This window comes from Phoenix dactylifera, unplaced genomic scaffold, assembly GCF_009389715.1.
Source record: "Phoenix dactylifera cultivar Barhee BC4 unplaced genomic scaffold, palm_55x_up_171113_PBpolish2nd_filt_p 000258F, whole genome shotgun sequence".
NCBI classification, from domain to species: Eukaryota; Viridiplantae; Streptophyta; class Magnoliopsida; order Arecales; family Arecaceae; genus Phoenix; species Phoenix dactylifera.
The window spans coordinates 485,248-493,244 of record NW_024067751.1 but is presented as its reverse complement, the minus strand read 5'-3'; positions in this window follow the sequence as shown (position 1 = coordinate 493,244).

The window sequence follows — 7,997 nt, the reverse complement described above, 5'->3', positions numbered from 1 at the left end:
CTTCACTTAGGGGTTTTGTGAAAATATCTGCTAATTGATTATCAGTACACACAAAGTGGAGTGACACATCACCATTCAATACATGATCTCTTATGAAGTGATGTCTTATCTCAATGTGTTTAGTTCTTGAGTGTTGAATTGGATTTTTAGTTAGATTTATGGCACTTGTGTTATCACAATTAATGGGGATTTCATCTTGTTTAATGCCATAATCTTCTAATTGTTGTTTAATCCATAAGATTTGAGCACAACAACTCCCGGCTGCAACATATTCAGCTTCTGCAGTGGATAATGCAACCGAGTTTTGTTTCTTGCTAAACCATGAGATTAGGTTTTCTCCTAGAAATTGACAAGACCCGCTGGTACTTTTTCTATCAAGTTTACATCCAGCGAAGTCTGAATCTGTGTACCCTATTAAGTTTAGGCTAGATTCTTTAGAGTACCACAGTCCTATGTTCTTAGTTCCTATTAAGTATTTAAAGATTCTTTTAACTGCAGCTAGGTGTGATTCTTTAGGATTAGCCTGATATCTAGCACACATGCACACACTAAACATAATATCAGGTCTACTTGCAGTAAGATACAGTAAAGAACCTATCATACCTCTATAAAGTTTTTGATCGACGGATTTACCTGATTCATCTTGGTCTAACTTACATGATGAGCTCATGGGGGTGCTGATTGATTTGTTTCCCTCCATATCAAACTTCTTGAGCATCTCCTTGATATATTTTACTTGATTGATGAAGATGCCTTCTTCAGATTGTTTGATTTGAAGCCCGAGGAAGTAGTTCAGTTCTCCCATCATGCTCATTTCAAACTCACTCTGCATCAAATCAGCAAATTCTTCGCAGAGGCGATTGTTAGTGGCACCGAAAATGATATCATCAACATAAATCTGTACTAACAACATATCCTTATTTTGTCTTTTCAGAAATAATGTTGTGTCTACATTTCCCCTAGAGAATTCATGTTCTAATAGGAATTTACTAAGTCTCTCATACCATGCTCTAGGTGCTTGTTTTAACCCATAAAGTGCTTTGTTTAGTTTATACACATGATTAGGGTATTGATGATTTTCGAAACCAGGAGGTTGTTCTACATACACCTCCTCATTAATATACCCATTTAAAAATGCACTCTTTACATCCATTTGAAATAGTTTGAAATCTTTAGAGCATGCATATGCTAATAATAGTCTAATAGCCTCAAGTCTAGCTACGGGAGCAAAGGTTTCATCAAAGTCTATACCTTCTTCTTGATTATAACCCTTTGCTACTAGTCTAGCCTTATTCCGTATAACAATTCCATTTTCATCTAGCTTATTTTTATATATCCATTTTGTACCAATAATTGGATATTCAGAAGGTCTCTCTACTAGATCCCACACTTTGTTTCTAGTAAATTGGTTTAGTTCTTCTTGCATTGCATTTATCCAATTTACATCATTTTCGGCTTCTTCTATATGTTTGGGCTCAAAGTGTGAAACAAAGGCTAGATGATTATTCATATTCCTAAGGGATGCTCTAGTCCTAACCGGTTGTGATGGATCATCTAGAATTAGTTCCTTAGGATGCCCGTGAGCATACCTCCAAGCTTTAGTTAGCCCATGATCCACTATAGGCTCTTGGTTTGATGATTCTCCTTCAATCAACTTTTGATTATCATCTCGTAATCCCATCTCATCTATCTTTTCTTCAAGTATTTCAATATCATCATCAAAATTAACCTTCTTACTAGATGAGATGTCACTAGAGTCATCAAAAACAACATGTATGGATTCTTCTATAACTAGAGTTCTTTTATTAAAGATTCTATAGGCTTTACTAGTTGTAGAATAACCTAGGAATATTCCTTCATCAGATTTAGGGTCAAATTTCCCTAGATTATCTTTCCCATTATTATGTACAAAACACCTACATCCAAAAACATGAAAATAGTTAACCTTTGGTTTTCTGTTTTTCCACAGTTCATATGGTGTTTTCTTTATGATGGGTCTTAATAGAACTCTATTTAATATATGGCAAGAAGTATTAATGGCTTCTCCCCAAAAATACTTAGGGAGGTTACTTTCACATAACATCGTTCTAGCCATTTCCTCTAGTGTTCTATTTTTCCTTTCAACAACTCCATTTTGCTGTGGTGTCCTAGGTGCTGAGAAATTATGGGTTATCCCCTTTTTGCTACAAAATTCATCAAATAATTGATTTTCGAATTCGGTACCATGGTCACTTCTAATAGCTATAACTGAGGATTCTCTAGCATTTGTTACTTCCTTGTGGAACTTCTTAAACATAGAAAATGCTTGATCCTTATGCGCTAGAAACATGACCCATGTGTACCTAGAGTAATCATCTACTATAACTAGACCATATTTATTTCCACCTAGGCTTGTTGTTCTAGTAGGACCAAATAAGTCCATATGTAATAATTCTAGAGGCCTAGAGGTAGAGACACATTTTATGGATTTAAAAGAATTCCTAGATTGTTTGCCAAATTGACATGCTTCACAGATTTTGTTCTTTTCAAATTTTAATTTTGGCAAACCTATCACGGAGTCTCTTTTAACTAGTTTAGTTATTGTGTCCATGCTTGCATGACCTAACTTACGGTGCCATAACCAACTAGCATCATTTTCTTTGGTTTCATTTACAACTAGACATTGGTTATGTTTTGCAAGATCTTCTAGGTCTACAACATATACATTTCCACGTCTAATCCCTTTAAAGACCAAACTATTATCATTAGGATTTGTTACAATACATAGTGATGGTTTAAACATAACATCATATCCTTTATCACATAATTGACTAATGCTTAACAAGTTATGTTTAAGACCATCAACATATCTAACATTATCTATAAAAGTAGAAGGGGTGATTTGAACTTTACCAATGCCAATGATGTGACCTTGGTTGTTGTCTCCAAACGTCACAACACCTCCCTTCTTAGCTTCAAGGGTGAAAAATTGGTCTTTATCACCCGTCATGTGCCTTGAGCAGCCACTATCCAAATACCAGCAATTTTTGTTGACCTTGGCTGCAAGACACTCCTACACAAGCAAATCATGTCATCTTAGGTACCCAAGTTTTCTTGGGTCCTTCATGGTTAGTCAAGTTGGTTCCTTTTGGAACCCATACCCTTTTAATTTTTCTTTTAGTTTTCCTTTTCCTATAGTCACATGTATTTGCTTTATGTCCTATATTTCCACAACAGAAACAGGTGATTTTCTTAGTTTTTGTTTCCCCAGCTTTAACAAAGAAATTACTAAGAAGTTTTTGCTTATTCCTTGGTTTGTACCCTAAGCCTGCTTTATTAAATACTGCACGTTGACTATTTAGTATCATGTTTAACTTTTCTGAACTATATGTAAATTTTTCAACTAAGGGTTTGTATTTGTTAAGTTCTTTAGTTAATGTTTGATTTTCTGTTTTTAAATCATTTAGTTCTTTTGTTAGATCCTTGTTTAAGACTTGTTTATGGTTTGAAAGTTCCTTAGTTAGTTTTTCATTATCTTTAGTTAAGGTGTTAGTCTTCTTAATTAAAAGTTGATTGCTTGTCTTAAGTTCTAGATTTTCTTTGGTAAGATTATCTTTATCCTTAATTAATGAATCATGCTTATGAATATAAGTTTGATTAGTTACTTTTAGTTCTCTGTTTTTAACATTTATATTCTTATACTCAATCATTAATTCATTGAACGCATCATAAAGTTCATCAAAAGAAAAATCAGGATGCGTATCGGAAGTTACCTCGTCTTCGTTGGCCATGAAGCAGAAATTGGCCTTTTCTTCTTGTTCCTTGTCAGAAGAGGAGGATGATGAGTCGGAGTCGGATAGTGTAGTGACAAGAGCTTTCTTCTTCTTGTACTTACTCCCCTTCTTCAGTAAGGGGCATTCAGCTCTTATGTGACCCGGCTTCTTGCACTCGTAACATCCAATCCCCTCGTTTTCTCTTTCCTTACCTTTGTCCTTCCGGTAGAAATTTGAGGGCCCTCTCCTTTGATGATAGGACTTCTTGTGGTTGATGAATTTCTTGAATTTGCGCACAAGAAGAGCCTCACCACCATCTTCCTCATCTTCTTCTTCTTCACTGCTGCTGCTGCAAGATAAGTCCTTGTTAGAAGAAGTAGATTTTAAAGCTATTACCTTTTTCTTATGGGAAGACTCTTCCTCGTGTTGTTTCATGGTGAGTTCGTGAGTCATCAGGGATCCAAGGAGCTCCTCAAGTGGAAGCTTGTTCAAGTCTTTAGCTTCTTGGATCGCTGTCACTTTAGCTTCCCACAACCTCGGTAGACATCGAAGGATTTTCCTGACAAGCTCACTGTTAGTATAGTTCTTGCCAAGGCTTTTTAGGCCATTGACAATATCAGTAAACCTAGTGAACATGGATGTGATAGTTTCATTTGAATCCATTTTAAATAGTTCATATTTATGAACCAAGATGTTTATTTTGGATTCCTTGACTTGATTCGTGCCCTCATGGGTCACTTCAAGTCTGTCCCAAATTTCTTTTGCTGAATTACAAGTTGAAATCCTATTGAATTCATTACGGTCTAAGGCACAATAGAAGACATTCATTGCTTTAGAGTTTAATTGTGCCTTCCTCATGTCATGTTCATCCCAATCCGTTTCTAGTTTGGGTACCTTGACACCATCTATATATATGGATGGGATGTATGGGCCATTTACAACAATGGTCCACATCTCATAGTCTTGGGCTTGGATGAATATTTTCATCCTAGCCTTCCAGTATGAGTAGTCGGATCCATTGAAGAAAGGGGGTCTTTGGGTGGACTGACCCTCAATGTGAGAAGATCCAAATGGGGTTGTCATTTTGATCTTTTAACTCTTGAGTGGAAGAGTTTTTGGCTCTGATACCACCTGTTGCCCAGATAGACAACCCAAGAGGGGGGGGGTGAATTGGGTTTTAAAACAATTTGGATAATTTAAAACGTTATGGATGATTAATTAAAAACTATGCCAAGTTATTTAATTAATTACTATGTGCTGTGAGCAATATGAAATGAGAAGAGGAAGAGACAATCAATCACAAACACAAGTTTTATAGTGGTTCGGAGCTATCCCTTGCTCCTACGTCCACTCCCCAAGTTTCTCTTGGGAATACACTATAACCCCCTTGGATTACAGCCGGTTGTTTTGCAAGCTCACAACCAAACTTGTTGTTTTACGAGCTAACAACGAACTCGGTCGGTTTTCCCAGGCTCACCGACTAGAACCAACCCCGATTGTTTTCCCGGGCTCACAATCAAACCCTTTCACACGTTGGTTTTAAAACTGGCTCACCAACTAACCTTTTTCCCTTTGATTCAATCCCCCGATTGAACCAAGTAAATACACGTAGTAGAAAGAAAACAGAAAATAAGCTTCTCAAAAGCAGGTATGAAACAATATATTCAAGGATGAGTTTAGAAGCCCTCAAACGCTTTTAAGCTTAAGTAGAGGAATGGCTTCTTGACTCTGGTCTCCTCTTGGATGAGTGATCGACTTGAATGTAGGAGGAGGAAGCTTTGAATGCTGGGGAGAAGTTGGTGGCGCAGTAAATGCTGATCTCCCCTTTTTCTCGTTGAAGAGCACTTGCAAAGCTTGAAGACTTGAATGCTTGGAGTGGAATGTATGTTCTCTATTTTGCTACAGTCTTCTGTGGCTATTTAAGCCAACCCCCACGGAAACTAGCCGTTACTCCACTTTTTCTGGCCGTTCTGCACACTCTGCGCAGCCTGACAATGTGACCGTTGGTGGGTTGGAGTCGACTCGCGCGATCAGGAGTCGACTCGGCTGTAGCGGGAGTCGACTCAAGCTTTTCAGGAGTCGACTCGGCAACTGTTCCAAGTTTGAATTAAAGTTGCCGTCACGACTGGGAGTCGACTCGTCTTGGCCCGGAGTCGACTCGCCAACTTCTGGCGCTGACCTGGCAATTTTGGAGTCGGCTTTTCCTCTGTAGACCGTGGATACAAATTTGAATTTTGCCCTCTCGAGTCGACTCGACTGTCCTGGGAGTCGACTCGAATCTCAGAGCCCGAACTCCCGATTCTCTGTCTTTTGGCTCATCCAGTCTTGGAGTCGACTCGAACTTCCTTGGAGTCGACTCGGCTCTCAGTTTCCGAAAGTTGGTCTTCTGCCTTTTGACGTGAAGCTTGTCTTGGTGTCGACTCGAGCTGTCTGGGAGTCGACTCGAATCTCAGTGGCAGTAACATGGTTTTCTCTGTTGATGGTCGCACAATCTTGGAGTCGACTCGCGTAATGCGGGAGTCGACTCGAATCTCAGAGTCCATAAAACACTCTCTGACTTTTTCTTTGTGCACCGGTGGGAGTCGACTCGCGTTCCACTGGAGTCGACTCGAATCTCAGAGTCCATAAAATACTCTCTGACTCTTTCTTTGTGTACCGCTGGGAGTCGACTCGCGTTCCACTGGAGTCGACTCGAATCTCAGAGTCCATAAAACACTCTCTGACTTTTTCTTTGTGCACCGCTGGGAGTCGACTCGCGTTCCACTGGAGTCGACTCGAATCTCAGATCTGAAAGACTGCTCTTCTATCCTTCTGTCTGTTTTCAGTCGGAGTCGACTCATACTGATTAGGAGTCGACTCGAGCTCGTGCCAGTGACCTTGATACGCTTGGAGTCGACTCGTGAAACTCGGGAGTCGACTCGAGTCTCAGACATTGGTTCAGCAGACTTCTTAACTTATCCAAAATACTGTAAACCATGTCTAGAAACACTTGAGCAGGATTTTCACTGAAACACTCAATTGAATTCATTAGTAATCACACGATATACTCAAATGCTTTGAGCTCATCAAAATCAAACGGGGTTTTAATCAATCACTCCACACAGCGGCATGGGCGGGTTCCCAACAGTGGTATCAGAGCCTAGGCTTCGTAGATTAAGGTAAGAATTAAATATCTAAAGGCATATTAGATCTGAAAATTGAATGATCATGCATGCTGAAAAATTCTGCATGCAGATTTTTCAGGGGTGCTGATTTTTTGCATGCTGATTTTTATGTGATAAAGAGATGATTCTAAATGCATTGTTAATGGGATTACAAAGTTTAGAATCATGATTAGCATGATCAGCGACCTATGTCATGATACAATCAGTTAGTTTTCAGATCTGAAAATTATAATTGTTGCATACGGTGATGATCATAGGATTCAAACCCTTTTGGTATCAAATGTAATGACCTGCGATGTGATCTGCGATGTCATGTAATTTTTCAGATGCTTGCATGCATCTTATTTGATGTTTTGAGAGGCCTGCGTGCCTCCTAAAAGGAGATGTAAATTATTTTTATTTTTATTTTACATCTGGTTGTATTTCTGTGATGTGATATACATCAACGATCAAGTTGAAGCAAAGGCATGAGATGAAAGGTGATCTAAGCGGTTGATGGCGATGGGATCAAGAGTTGATCAAGGATCGAATCAAGGAGGCTTGGAACCAATTCAAGAGTTGAAGACCACTTGATCGACTGATGTGCATGTGCTTGTAATACGACCTAATTAGAATCCATGATCATCACCTAGTTAAAGTTTAGCTTTAATTTGATGCTGCGATTATAACTGCCTGTGATGCGCCGTTTGCATGTGATGTAAATGCGAGTCGGGTAGATAGGCTTACATGTGATGTAGCAAACCCAATTGAGACCTAAATCAAAACCTCCTAATCAAGTCGAGGGTGAACCGACATGAGCAAGTCATATTAGATTAATTGATCTAATTGGTGTCTAGGAAAGCATGAAAGGTGGTTACTTAATTAGGACCTTACTCTCTGAGTAAGGGGAGCCTCCCACCTGCTTACCTGGCCAATTGTTCGATTACCTCTTATGAAGGGCTCAAGTTGCAAACACTAAGACCTGATTAACCAATATTAAGTCAATAGGTCTTCCACTGTAGTAGAGCTGCTAAGGCCTTTCTGATGTTGATTTGTCTCGGCTGGACACAGTGGTCAAGTTGCATCGGGGGGCTGGACCTCT